The sequence below is a fragment of the Apis laboriosa genome, unplaced genomic scaffold (assembly GCF_014066325.1).
Source record: "Apis laboriosa isolate Shangri-la unplaced genomic scaffold, ASM1406632v1 scaffold39_cov144, whole genome shotgun sequence".
NCBI classification, from domain to species: Eukaryota; Metazoa; Arthropoda; class Insecta; order Hymenoptera; family Apidae; genus Apis; species Apis laboriosa.
The window spans coordinates 2,528,321-2,542,833 of record NW_025223140.1 but is presented as its reverse complement, the minus strand read 5'-3'; the positions used below and the strand labels follow the sequence as shown (position 1 = coordinate 2,542,833).

At 44.1% G+C, this 14,513-nt stretch overlaps 1 protein-coding gene across 6 annotated transcripts in view; it reads left to right on the top strand.

The window, feature by feature from the left end:
• The window catches only part of LOC122715634 (CUGBP Elav-like family member 4), a 513,357-nt gene that overhangs the window by 416,348 nt on the left and 82,496 nt on the right, over window positions 1–14,513 (top strand). The window lies entirely within an intron of this gene.

Below are 14,513 nucleotides of genomic sequence, written 5' to 3'. Positions count from 1 at the left end.
GAATTAACAGTCGAACAACGTCGAAACGAAACCCGCGGAATAATCGCGACGGGCGCGGCGCCACAATCAACGCGGCTCTATCGTGTCGCATTTGAGAACGCATTGATCGAATTATGCGACGCGTGCACCCGAGGATCCGTGGCTACGTGACTTATAATAATTAGCGGGAACAATTGTTATTGTTGAGACCGTCACCGCCCGTCCTTTTAACGAAAATTCGCGCGACTATCGGCCGCCAATCGGGACCCCATTTGTTTCGAAGCGAGCACGCATGCGCCGCCCTAATAAAGTTTAGCATCTCCCTCTCTCACTTGGACGCGAGTTCTAAACCGGTTTTCGACGCGTGTTTACGACACGGGAACGCGAGAACGAAAAGGAAGAAGATGAAGGAAATTTCATTTTATTCATGTAGATATACAACTATATATATATATCTTACGTATCATTAAGGGGCGTTTAAACGGTCGTATAAATCAAGAGAGAAGAAAATGCAAATGGGAAACGATAAAAGCTTATTCTCGCGCGTTTGTCAGCTACGTGTTTGCGGTCGATGAGGGAAGGTCTCATAGGGGTGGCAACGGTATTTCTAGATCCAGAGGGGGATGTCGACAGAAGTGTGGTCAGCAGTCACGTTCGTCCTTAATATTACACCCTTAAATCCACGGGCCGCACGCTCGCAATTAAGACGAGCTCACGTACACCGGGCTCTGGGAAAGAGAAAACACAAACTCGCCAAGCTGAGAAATATATATATATATATCGTCTATAACGCTTCGAGATAAGAATATATACGGGACGTTTCATTTTAACCATAAAAAATACTCGTCGACGAATCTGAACCTTCTAACGCCAAACGTTTCCAAGTTGAATATGTGCACAGGTGTATAAGCATATATAAGTGGGTGAGAGAATTCACCGATACAAGGTTTCACTAATAAAATCGGAATATACGAGCGCGCACGCGGTGTTATCTAGTTTTCCTCCCTCCCCTCCCCGCATTGTTGCCAGCATCAAGCGTAACGAGAAAGCGCGATAATTGTTTCCAAATGACAACAGCGGCTACACCCAAATGACGGTTTTGAATATCGATGGCAAACCAAAGTATATAAACATTCGCACCTGCTCGCCAGAGATACCGCAGCCGCGCAAATACACCACTTTTCCAATACACCACTCCCTGCTTCATTAAATTCCCCTGCACGGATTTTAATCGACTCTCTCCTTCGTTCGATCGGAAACGTCTGAGAAAACATTTCGGTCGTGGTGGATATTTTCGAATTCGCGCCTTCTTCCTTAATCGCAATTCCTGTCTCCGTGGGAATGAAACCAATTACTCCCATCGCCCCTCCCATGGCCCGTTACGCGAGCAACAGGAAGGTGGAGAGATGGATAGGAGGAGAAAGAGACTGAGGGAGCTGAGAAGAGGAGAAAAGTCTCGATCGAGATATTTTCGTAGCACGCAGTTGGACAATGCAAACAGGGTTGGATTAACAATTAGATCGGTATGGTTTGTAAATTTGGCGAGGATCAAGTCGGTGTGACCGGAGGGGAGGGGGCGGCGAGTCAAGATTACGCGCTTGTTTGCTCTCGATTTCGGGGGAGGATTCGCCAAGATATCCGCAATTGCGAATATTTAGCTCGCGTCCCGGGAATTCGCTCGATCGTGACGAAGATACGCACACGATCGTTGTCGCGATCGAGAGGAGAAAAGAAAGGGTACCCCGATAATTGACCCTCTTCTTCTCTCCTCTCTCTTCCGGGTGTTGATACGACCCACCACCACCACCACCATCACGGTTTTCGGATCGATGTTATCCGCCGGTTCCGGGTGAAGGTTGGCGGAAGGTCGAGGTCTCTCCCCCATGCGAATCGTGCTCGTTTCAATCCCCATCCGCGTGGCTCCCGCGTAGTCCTCGCCCCCGGGGCTAGAAATGGGAAACCCTCGAAATATCTGGATCTCCTCTCCCCTTCTCCTGAAGGCTTGAGGTCGAAGGAGGGAAGAAAGTCACGGGGAGACTTTTCCCAAAAACAGGGGGAGGGGCGCGATTCCGAAAAACGAGCTGGCGGAAGGAAGGAAGGGGAGGGTAGAAATCGACCTGCCTACCGAGATTATTAGAGTCGTTATTTTTCTGGAGAACGTCCTTCCACCGAGCTCCCCCTTTTACCTCGGGTAATAGCTCCCTACCAGAGAGAGATGAAAGGAAAAGAAAAGAACTTGTGCAGCAGCCACCTACTACTACGCTAAATTGTATCACCCTTTTACCTACCTCTCTTTTTTATCTCTTTGCTCTCCTCCAAACGGTAAATTGTAAATCGCCCTCGATACGAATTGTTTCGACTCGAGCTAGCCTGGAACGACGCACGCTCGTTAGACGTAGATATCCGAAATTGAAAAGTGGAGATCCTCGTTAATTAATCGACGTCCACCGTGCGAAGAGAGGGAGAGTGTTGTCGGTGGGCGGATAAGACGGAGGGAGGGAAGAATAATGCGAAAGGTGAATGGATGACACGGGAGGCGTGAGAAGAGCCGCGACAAAGGGGAAGGAGGCGGGGAGGAAAAAGCGCGCCTGTTCGCGGGCGATAAGCCGACCCATAGAACCGTCTTCTCTCTCACCTTCCGCCCTCCTCAACTCCCTCGTATAGGTTTGAAAAACCTTCGGGATCACCGCTCCTCTCCTCGAATACTTTACGACTCCGAACGCGGCAGAACTGGCTGCCCCAGATTCGCCGGACCAATCCCGACCGATCCCGCGGGACTTTAATATGAATTGCCTTCTGATAGCGACGCGCCCTCGTGGGACGATACGTCGATACTTTGGATTATCCGTCCGCCGCTTTACCGACACCTGCTGTGTGACGTCTGCCCCCGGTGACGCGCAACATTGAAAATCGGAGCACGAGAGCCTCGAGATTAGATCGCTAAAAGCATTCCTACCGCGCAATACCCTCTCGATCAAAGTGCATCTTGCTCGCCTCTTTTAAAAGGCCGGGGTAATATCCACATCCTTCGACTTGGAGGATATCCACTTCTTTCCTTTCGTCGTAAGTTTGGCGTGAAATTAAAGAGGGACGACCTCGATGATCCAACGCAACCTTGCTCGTTCGAATTTCGCGTTCAAATTCAATTTCCAACCATCTATCTTCTTCATTTACATTTATCCATTTCCGTGAAATGATAATTTGCGCGACGACTTTCTGGAGTCGTGCACATTACTCCATTTCGTCGGCTATTCGAGGGGTGGGGGGGGGTGGTAAAGAGAATTGGGATAGGAGATTGGAGAAATGGCGCCAACTAATCCGTTAAATTTAAGGGAATCTTTTAAAGGTCTCGTTGTTGTTTCGAAATATTTCGGCCGCCTGCTCTATCGATGCGATCTTTTCGGCATGCGCACCCCCTCGGCCGCGATATCCTTTAAGCACCGTCGATACTTGTGGAGCTATCTACATATTGCCAAACATATTGAGTTCTAGGAAATGGCCGGAGGCACGCGCGAAACTCCTGAATATTCAAAGAGGTAATGAAGCAAAGTTCGTTTGCGTTAGCTGGAGGCGGCGATATACCTTCGGGTCATCAACTGTTGCCTTATTAACCGAATCGCGAATCGAGTAAATCCATAGAATTTATGGATCTTGTTCACCTTCTCTTCTTTATCGTATCTTTGAAATATTTTCAACGAGAATTGACTCTGATCCAGAGAAGAAGAAAAAGCAGGAGAAAAAGCAGAAAAAGAAAAAAACAGAAGAAGAAGAAAAAGCAGAAGAAGCAGAAGTAGAAGAAGAAGAAGCAGAAGAAACAGAAGAAGCAAAAGCAAAAGAAGAAGAAGAAGAAGAAGAAGAAGAAAAAGAAGAAGTAGAAAAAAAAGAAAAAGCAGAAGAAGAAGAAGAAGAAACAGAAGAAGCAGAAGCAGAAGAAGAGGAAGAAGNGAAGAAAAAGAAAAAGCAGAAGACGAAGAAACAGAAGAAACAGAAGCAAAAGAAGAAGAAGAAGAAGAAGAAGAAGAAAAAGAAGAACAAGAAAAAGAAGCAGAAGAAACAGAAGAAGCAAAAGCAAAAGCAAAAGAAGAAGAAGAAGAAGAAGCAGAAGAAACAGAAGAAGCAAAAGCAAAAGAAGAAGAAGAAGAAGAAAAAGCAGAAGAAGAAGTAGAAAAAAAAGAAAAAGCAGAAGAAGAAGAAACAGAAGAAACAGAAGCAAAAGAAGAAGAAGAACAAGAAGAAGAAGAAACAGAAGAAGCAGAAGCAGAAGAAGAAGAGGAACTAGAACAAGAAGAAAAAAAAGAAGAAGAAGAAAATTAATACAGAAAAGGGGGATATAACGAAACGTAACAAATTTCATTTCTAACGTTGGCTTCAAACGCTTGTATTTAATATCGCTTGACAAAGGGTGGGCCGACGTATTTTCCAAAAAGGGGAAACTCCACCTCCCCCCCTCCGCTCGCCGCGTAATTGTCGCCGAGTGGCGACTAGTGGAAAGTGCGCAGGGGTGTAATTTGAAATTACGGTTAATGCCGTGCACCGGGGTCGTAATGTACACTTAACGCGGTGCTGAAAAAACAGAGACGACACGGGGGAGAAGACACGGTTGATAAGGGCCGTGGAAAAAGAGCCACGTCGGTAGCCCGAATAATGAGAGAAAAGAAGCAAGAAGAAGAAGAAGAAGAGGGAGAAGGGAGAGAGAGGCTCCCGCTTTGAGGGAGGCCTCCATTGTTTGATGTGACTCGAGCCGCGAATGCGAGGACAGATGTTTGAGCGTTTCAAAAAAATTCACTGCCCTCCCCCCTCCTTCTCGCCACACGTCCCTCCAATACAGGGGAAAAAAACTACGCTCCCGCAAATCCCCGTGTGCGGGCTCGCGGATATCGAGGAGACGAGTTTAAAAAAAAATAAAAACGAACTTTTATACATATATATATATATATATACTTGGACTAATAGAAAAAGATCGGGGGTAAAAATTTAGAGGGGTAATAATCCTCTTTTTTCTTTCTTTTTTTTTCTTACTATGCGCGAAAAATATCGGCGGGCATCCATCTTGGACCCTCATCAAGAGAAAGAGAGAAGTCTCGAAGGGTCTGTTGGAGTAGTTACGGGCTGTCGCGCTGGGTCACTCGAGGGTCAACGACACCCGGAGGAGCTCTCGCAGCTCGTCGGTCATCTACCGACGAGTTATGGCGGTGGACTGCTAGCCGTTGTTTTCGCAATTCACCTTTAATACGTCTCCCGGCGCTGCCATTATCTTCCGTCACCGCGTGCAAATTGTACTCGCCGGCTACTACGCCCCGTATAAACGTCCCGGGAAACTCTGCCTCTCCTGATACCGGGGCAAACCCACCGCCACGGCTACAAATTACGAGCCACATATTCGCATTTAGCTGTTCATTAGAGAGACAAATGGCCGGCGATAATTCGACGCTTGTTCCCTGTTATTCTTAAGACGAGTTTCGAATCCTCTCTTTAGAGTCGAGACGATTATTTTTATCGGTAAAATTGGTTGAATTTAAATAAATTCATTCGGGAATAGAAATAGACATGTTTATTTATTATTAACGAGCGACCAGGCCTCGTAATTATCGAAACGAACGAGACATCCCTTAGGGAACAAGGAGCGAGAGAGAGAGAGAAAGAGAGAGAGAGAGAGAGAGAGAATGATATCACTTTGACTCTCTCTCTCTCTTCGAAAGTTTAACCGTTCCACGACGGCGGTATGCCGTCACGGTCAACCTTCTTTCTCGAAGAAGTTGGGGAGACGTGTAACTCGAGGACAGCCCGCCAACCACGCTTCCCCCCACGGTTCTGAAGCGAGACTGCTACCCAACCCTGTCCACAAGCTTCCCAATGTGTTTTCCATTTCGTGCCGTCCTCGCCCGGTTCCGGTCGTCCTCTCAAAGCGGATGGACGGACGGACGAATCGATATATCACTGCGCGCAGTTCGCGCAGTGCGCCGCTGAAAAGTGGATTTCGATAACCTGGGGACGGTCTATTGCATTTTTATTTAGTTTCACGGGCATTAAGGGCCAACCTGATTACCGCGAGCGCGACGCTCGTCGATGGAACGGCAGAGTGACTAGTGAAGGGGGGATGAGGGGTGGAAAAAGAATAAAAAGGAAAAGAAAGGGGGGGGGGAAAGAGAGAGAGGACACGATCGAGCGGTGTAGAGTTTGGTGGCTATGAAAACAGAACCAGGAGGAGGAGGGAACCGAATTAAGTGTCTCTCGCTCTCGACCGAGTATCGAACGGCAATTAGATTTACCCTCACTTTCTCCACTTCACTTGGAGCGAACTCTTGCTCTTCCATAATTAGCAGCCAGATCGGATGAATACGATTAATAACCTGGCATTATTAATCGGTCTCGTAATTGATCCCCCTGTTAGAGGTGGGCCACGATTTTGTACGAATAAAATTTATGGCCACGGCCGTTTATCTTCTGTGTGTGTGTGTGTGTGTGTGTGTACGCGATTAATGCCCCGGTCTGAAGGGGAGGAGAGGGGTAATAGTTGACGTTTAAACGAGCAGATGCTTCGTTAAGTGCGTACACGAAATCTGCCGCCCTCGTGTGTCGCCGCCCCGCTGTTGCCAATTATATCCCCGTGTTCCTGCAGATTTCGCGGTATTGCTAATGTGTTTCGAACAGATTGCGGAGTTTCGAAAGTTTTCATCTGCCGGATCTACTAATCTCTTTCTCTCTCTCTCTTTCTTCTTTTTCCGGCAAAGCTCAAACGATCTCGCGAGAAGTGAAGAAAAAAGATTCGATTAGATTATTATTTAATATAAAAGGATATAAAAGAAGAGAACGTATTTAACAACGAGTCTCGTAGTTGTCCGTCGAAACGAAAGCATGACGGATTAATTTACGAAACAAATACGTGATGAAGTAAAACAAAATTCGAGCAATTCTTCTTCTCGTTTTCAACGAAGTCTTTAAATCTGTTGCGAGCGCAACCTGTTGTTGCGAAAATTCGTTGGGGAAATCGCGTTATCCAGGACGGAATTCGCCGATATTTAAGCAACCGAAACTAATATCAAGGAGAGAGGTATCTCCTTCGGAATTTCCACGAATCTATTATACCCACGAGTATTATCGACTCGGTATAATGGACGTCGTAACGATCGATGATAGTTATCGCAGAGTAAACAAAAGGATGCGCGAGCGAATTGTTAGAGATGGCGATACGAGATCGTAGAACCGACGACGACAGGATAGGGAACAAGTACAGAGAGTGTGTAGGTATAGAAATAGGTGCGGCTGAGAAGGGGAGGAGAAGGAGGAGGCTCTCTCTAAGAGGGGTTCGCACGTAAGCTGGACTTTGCGAGCAAGGAGAGAGGGTAAATATTACGTAAGATAATGCCTCTCTCCTTTTTCTCTCTGGCCTCAGACCCCTCCAGTCGATATCAGCCGCCCTCGATATCTGCCTATATAACCCTCCCTTCATCTCCCTATCCAGGCCTATCCCCCCGGGCCCATTACGCCTCCCCCTCGCTCGTAGGTAGGTGAGCGTAAGATTTTCCATTTAACCCGTGAAACGATGTCGCCACCATCGCAGAAGCAGATGAGAGGATCTCGAGAGGAGGGAGGAGGAAGGGATGTCTTCTTTGTTTCAATTGTGACAATTTTAACGTGGCCCCGCAAATATAAGAAATTACATTTGATTGAACGAAAAAAGCTAGTTTAAATAAAAGACAGGACAGGGTGAATCAATATTGCTCTCGTCTGGACGAGATTTCTGTATCGCGTTGTTCGGAGAATATAAGATTAAAACGATATATGGTTAAAAGAAGAGAAAAGGAAAAAATGCCATAAACCTTGACAAATAAAGCACAAGAACGTTTACGTTGTCTGGAAATAGATCCCCTTCGATCCGTCGTAATGCGGTGAAAGCTGGAACAGAAACGCTTTGTTCTATTCCGCCAATGTCCGATAAATATTATCGTTCGAGTACAAACGAATGGATATTTCCTCGCGTTAAATCTGTTAGAAATCAAGAATATTATTTGTATTCATTTTCGCGTGAACTGTGAAAAAAAAAAAGAAACTTTACAACCCCCTCGAAGATCGTGACCCAGAAGAAAAGAATCGATATTATCCATTGTTATCAGTTAAAAATCGAGATACTTTTATGTATCTTACAACGTGTATTAAAATATATATCTTTCTTGATCTTCTCTCCAACCTGGTATCTTTGTACCAGAAAATATTTTCAATCAACCATTTTGCATCTACCAATAATATTCTTCTATTCGTATCTATTCTCCTTTTCCTTCTACGTACTGAAAGAATGAAAATGGTCAACCCTCGTTTCTTCTTCTTTCCCGTGGAAACAACGATCTCCACCATACTCCAATACGAGTAATAAAAGATGAAAGGTTTCGCGTCTTCGATCTAATAGATCTTACAACTTAATTCTTTTCTTCGACAGTGACGTGTGCAGAAGATTCTGATTCTTCCTAAAGATTGGAAACTTTTTTTCATCCCTCCAACTTTTCAATCGTTTAACGATCAAATTATTCAAACAGCACGGAGGATGATATCGTTGCGAATAATTATTCAACGAAATAATTAGAGCTGTGTAGAGCTATAATATAACACGATAGCGCGATATTATTATTTGTACAATAACCTGTACGTTCCCTTGTCCGTTCACCCTACACGCGTGTAAAAAAGAAAAAAAAAAAGAAAGAAGAAAAAAAGACAAAGGCCTTCATCGCACCTGACCTCGCCGCCATTTTTGTCTTCCTCCCACCTGGCAGCCGCCGCTAGAGTCCACCACAGTAATCACGAGAGAAAGGGGAGAGAGGAACGCTCGTAGACAAGAGGGACCTACCACCGAGCCTTTTCCTTTTTTTCCCCCCTTCTCTCTCTCTCTCTTCTTCCTTCTTTTTTCCCCCCTTTCCTTTTTTTTTTGGCGTGTATTAACCCACGAATACACGTAGCTCACAGAACGTAGAAGCGGCCGCGTGCATAATGTATGAGCGACGCGAAAGCCCGTCATTTCAAGCCGCACGGCCGCTTTCCTTTTGTGACATCGATCTGGTGGCGTCTCAATAATTCAGCGCGGGAACAGGCGCAAGGCGCACAACCACCACACACCACGGCGTGGCGTCGCCGCACCACGATACCAGTCGGCGTACACCATCACCTGCATCACCATCGAAACACCACGACGACGACGACGACGATGCTCCTTCCTCGTTTCGTTATCCTTTCGATACGCTGACCAAACTCGCGCCAAAGGGGGAACCTCTCTCTCTCTTTCGAGAATTTCCCACCTCTGACGTTCCTCCTTTCCAACTCCCTCCCTCCTTTCCACGACGTTCCTCACGAGGTACGCGACAAGATCTCATCCGAGTTGCGCAATCGGACTTGTCAAACCACCCCTATTCCAGCCTCCGACGTTCAAGCAACCCCCTTCTCGCCTTCCTATCCCCTCCCACTCCGCCGATCCCTAGTGCCACGCGACCTCGACAATACCGCCCTTGCGTCCGGCTGTCGCTGACAACCGACCACCTCTCTCTCTCTCTCTCTCTCTCTCTCTCTCTCTCTCTCTCTCTCTCTTTCTCTTTCTCTTTCATTCTCTCGGCTAACGACAAATTAACACTAGAACGGGGTGCTTTGATGTCAATGCGCGCGATTTTCAAGAGATTTTTCGAGAGATGGAGAAAAAATTTCGGGATGACTTCTTTTTGTTTTGGATTATTATTATATATAGGGGGGGGGGGGAAAGAAACGAAAAATATCGAAGCTATTTAAGATATTTTTTTCCATGGCGCAGTTGTGTGTCTATCGCGTTGGAACACATGGATGGGGAGGATGGGTGGCAATAAATTATAATTACATTGTTTACATGGCCGAGTGAAAAATAATGGTGAGGTGTAAGCGATGCGAGTTAACGGGCCGCAAAATAGGATGCGGTTGTATTAAAGGAGAGGCCTGGTAGAAATTTGAAAATTATCGATTCCTCGTTCGATTCGTTCGAGTGTATGCCACGTAATAAAGTTCACACGTGAGTACGCATCATTAGTAGGGGAAACAACGTGGCGCATTTTTTTTCCTTTTTTTTTTTTTTTTTTTTTTTTTTATATACGTGGATGTCCATACGAGGCGAGATCGATTGGCCTCGTTTGTTGCCTCGTAGGAAGGAGCGTATAAAAATTTAATTAGAACGACAATGATGTAACGTTAACATCGGCCGAGCTTCGGCCAACCTCGCTCAATTTTTCCTCCTCCCCTCCCCTCCCCTCCCAATCTGGTAATTGTAATTGAAACCTGCCTGCCGACCTGAAACGAAATTAACCGGAATGTTTTGCTCCCTCCTCGTTAGCAAGAACAAAAATCGCGTCACGATATACGATCGCCTCGATGAAATGAATGTGCAATCTCGACCTGTTACAGAATCGTGTAATTCGAAGAGTTTCGATCTTCTTCTTCTTCTTCGAATTTTTTAATGCAAAAATTGCGCAAAGTCTTCAATCGTTTCAAAGTTCGCATAATTTGGTTATGTTGAACGACAACTTAACTGACTTTAATTGACCCTGTTGCTTAATCGAACTAACGCCATTAACGAAATTTTACAACACGAGTTACGGAATTCCTTTGCACGGGAGTAACAAGTTTGGTAATGAAACAAGCAAACTTTCACGAATTTTTGCGAATTTTACTATTCTCTATTCGATTTGAGAGAGTGAAAAATTCGTTGATATCAATCTGTTTAAAAAGAAAAAAAGAAATAGAGATACTTTTCTAAATACGCGTTCCATTTCGTTGATCGAATTAATTTCTATTCTAAATTGGGATCGGTATTTTCTAATCTACGAAGCCATAGATCTTCCTTTATCAAGTTCTGTGCCTAATAAAACCTAATTCGTCTTAGATTGTAATCGATATATTTAAAAGCGGCGAATCGACACTGTGATTAAACGGATAGACGATAGAACGTGACGTGGTCGAATCCGTTGGATCGATAGCAGATAGTCAATAAAGGAAATAAATTTGTTTTTTTTTTATAAAACTATGTCGAGAAGCACGCGTGTTGTCCAGTTATATTTGGAGATAAAGGAAGACGCGTCCTCTCGTTAAAGCGCATTCTAGCGGGAGAGAGAGAAAGGAGCTACGATTTTTAAGCTCCCCTTGCCATCTGCAAGAACTTCGAAACGTTAAGGTACTTTAACGTACTTTGCACGAAGAAGCCGATTATACAGCTTGTTAAGTCTCGTCTAAGAAGTAACACGCTCATTTTAGTTGACAATACGCCGAGAACATTGACAATGGGAACGATTGGAATTATCGAGAAGCATGATCTATCTCTGACCTCTCTCTCTCTCTCTCTCAGCTTTTCTTCGGACCTGCTTGCTTCTTTTCAAAGCAACCATTGGGCTAATTAATTATACCTACACTTGATGGAATGGAAAACAACGATTATTAGCAAATAAGATACTTACACGGAAGCAAAGTAGTTGATGGCCAAGTGGCGCTAGTATCGCCTTACCTTAGATCATTTGTATATTTACTCTTCCATATTTGTCGTTACAAATATGCTAACGCGCATACTCTACGAGTGTAAGGGAAAAGTTAATTCGTCAAAAATGTTGCGTCAGAGATTTAATTCAATTTTCCGCTAAAAAAACATGATTTGCACTTGTGGTGTATAAGAAATTCGTTCGATATTTTGTATCATTGAATAACGTTTATACGTGCGTTTTAAATGTAATCCATTTTGTTTTAAAATAATATGGAAACGGAAACAAGGCGCGGTCATAAAGCGCGATGACGTTGGAGGGAAATTGAAGTAGGGTAGAAAGCTGAAGCGGAACGAAACGATTCTTTGTTCTCCCCTCACGGTGACGCAGTTACATAATTCCATTATTTATAGCCAATACTCGGTATAGTATATACCGGGGGATGAAACGAAAGGAACGAGACCACAGCTTAGCCTAATTAATTTAGGAAGTCCCAACGTCCCAACTATTCTTCCGGGGAGAATAGAATTCCTGGAAACCCTTGCTACCCGTATTACGCTTGTCCCACTATAAGTTTCAACTACGAACGATCGTTGTAATCTGGAAAAATAATCTCGGCGTCCTTTCACCGCAAATTACATAATTCCAAGCAAATTACGCGATTACATAACGAACGATGCATTTAGGAAATATAAGATACGCTCTTTAGATTCTATGAAAATAGTTTGTCTTCTTTCAAATAATATATACTTGGAACGGTATAATGGTTTGATGGAATCGGTGTATTCGCCTTTTTACTTTTTATATGACAGGCCACGACGTATCGCCGTGAAAATTAATTTTAAACGAAATTTAATGTCGCTTTTTTTTTTATCTTTTCATGGATAATATACCAAGATGACATCAAGTTATTTTATACAACCACCTTTTAAGAAGTTTATTTCGTAAACCTCGCATTTTCACTCTTCTTCCAAACTGTTCTAACCCGGATGAAAGTACTCTGCAACTACGACTCTGACACTTTTACGATTCTTCAACATCTGTGATGAAACAACGCTCGACTCAACGATATCTCCACGATTCTAACGATTCTGTACAATCTGTACAATAAAAAAAAAAAAAAAAGAAAATAGTATAATTGAAACGCGCGAGTTTAAGAAAATTATTAAAAAAATATTACATCTGAATATTAAATTTGAACATAAAAAAAAAAAAAAAAGAGAGACTTAAAAAAGAAAGACTTAATTGCGCACAAAACTTATTATTCCACCTCCGTACAACTTGTCCAACTACTTGCACGACGCACCTGGACAATCCCCGACGAGATCTCCCTTCTCCCCCAAACCCCACCCTTCGAACATGTGGCGTCTGTTAATTTTTTTCTCCCCCTTTGAAACGCGCTACCTTTCTACCCCGCTGCGCTTTTTTCTTTTTTTTCCTCCACCGTGTTCGCGATCGATCCCCTCAATCGTAATCGATCCCCTCTCCTACTCTCTCTTTTAAATTAAAAAAAAAAAAAAAAAAAAAAAAGAATTCTCGCTTCACACGAGTCTTTCAACAGGTACTCGCTCGCTTCCTTGCCAATAACAACAACAACAACAACAACAACAACAATAACTCACCGATTTTCCTCTTTCTATCGAGCAAGGGTACAACGAAACTTATCAAGGGGAAGGGGAAAGAAGCAAGGAAAGAAGCAAGCACTCGCGACACGAAAGGAAGACGACGGTAAAGTGGTCGTTAAAAAACGGGAATAATGAGCGAGAGGAGAGATTTGAATGGAGAGTGTCATAAAGCGAGGAAGCGCGGGGTAGGCCGCGAAGGACGAGCAGGAAACGAGTCACGAAGGGTCGCTAATCGCGGACTTGGGTACCGGCAAACGTTGTAAAAGGATCTCCTCGGCGAGGGGTTGGCCTCGAGTCCACCATTCGCCGTAGCCCGTGGCTTCTTCGTACATGAATAATATCTGCCTATATATATATATATATACACATAGATATATACACATATATATCGCGATAATATCGTTCGTGATCAGATTTTACAGTATCCTCGGGAGGCCGGGTGGTTCTGGTTATACGGAATCGATATCACCCCCGAGAACGTTAAAATCCACTTCCTTTGCATCGATATATCTGTATTAGCATTTACCAGTGTCGCCCCTCCCCCCACGGTTTCGCAATTCGCGCACGTACCTTTCCCTCCCTTTCCCCCCGCATTCGCACGCCAACGATCCATCACAAACGCGGCGAGTATCAATTTTCGGGGAAATCCCACCCCCTCCTCGCAGTTTGTGATCTTTTTTGAAAAATTTTCACATAATTATCACGGGGATAAGCATAATTTTTAGCGCAATTCGACCACCACCACCAACAACAACAACAAGAGGATTTGTATGATGGGTATACGCGCGTGTGTGATAAATTAGGGGGAGAGGGGGAAAAAAAAAAAAAAAAAGGAACAGAGTCATGATGTCGGTGCTATACTTTTTAAAACTTGACACCGCGATTCAAACTGCAATTTCTCTGAAATATTGCCTGCAAAAACGTAAAGCAACGCCGTTACGCGTAAATATCTGTATCAGTTACGAGGGCTGTATGAGGGATCGTATGTGTCGAAAGGATATCCCGAATCGTGTTTTATCTATCTACGAGTCTCGAAATAGAAAAAGAAAGAGAAAGGAAAGGAGAGAGAGAGAGAGAGAGAGAAAAGAAAAAATACGGGGGGAAATGGTAAGGAACGGGGGAACGAAACGAAATATGCAATATCCGTATCTCTGTAAGTAATTTAATAAGTCGAGCGGGCCATTTGACGATCGCTGTTGCCCATCCCACACGGATATCGAAAATATCCGCCGACGAAGATTTATTTGCGAGACACGCGCAATTTTTCCGAAAAAATTTTTTTATCCCGAAATATTTCGTTCCGAATAAAAATTTATATATACCCGCATACATCCCTAGGAATAAGGGAAAAAAGGAAAAAAGGTATAACATTATGGTACAACGTATGATAAAATCGAATGCTCGAATTTTTATTACGATAATCCCGTAACGATATACC